Consider the following 685-nt stretch of genomic DNA (forward strand, 5'->3'; position numbering starts at 1 on the left):
TATTGCCGTATTCACCCTTTCTTATCACATACAAACCACGAGTGCAGTCACTTTCGGTTAAAGATTTTGTGATTTCTCCTCCTCCTTCTGGTCTCCACGGCCTCACCTCTAATCTGCCTTCATTCTCCTCACATTTCAGGAGTTCCTGCTACTGCATGGATTTTCTTGGTCCCTTTGTAACTTTGTCTTATTTCGGGATGGAAACACTCATGAGTCCTCAACTCTACTGGGAACCTATCCCTTGAATCAGTGGCCCTGCACTAAGTCAACACTATCCCCTCCAGTGCCCCACACTTCACACTAGAGCTCTTTTCTATCATGCTCCCAGATTCCCTTTCTCTGCCGTGCTCAGTCTCACAGGTCACCTATGTGTAAAATACAGCTCAATTTATTCTTACCCATAAAATTTCATGATCATAGAAGAGAGAAAGAATATTTCTTAGAAATATTCACTTTGTTTCTAATTACCCTCACACTACTCTAACTTTTAAAAGAATGAATTTATGTACTTTCCTTGACCTCCATGTTGGACTCAGTGTTCCCAGAGCATAAGAACCTAGCCTATTGATTTATTATAGAAGGAATTTGCTACACACAATATATGTATGTAGCATATAAATACATGCTTTTCAATGAAAAAAAGTGATAAGATTGAAAGTTTATATGTGAGTGTACATAGTTACAT

This window comes from Peromyscus eremicus, chromosome 11 (assembly GCF_949786415.1).
Source record: "Peromyscus eremicus chromosome 11, PerEre_H2_v1, whole genome shotgun sequence".
Lineage (NCBI taxonomy): Eukaryota > Metazoa > Chordata > Mammalia > Rodentia > Cricetidae > Peromyscus > Peromyscus eremicus.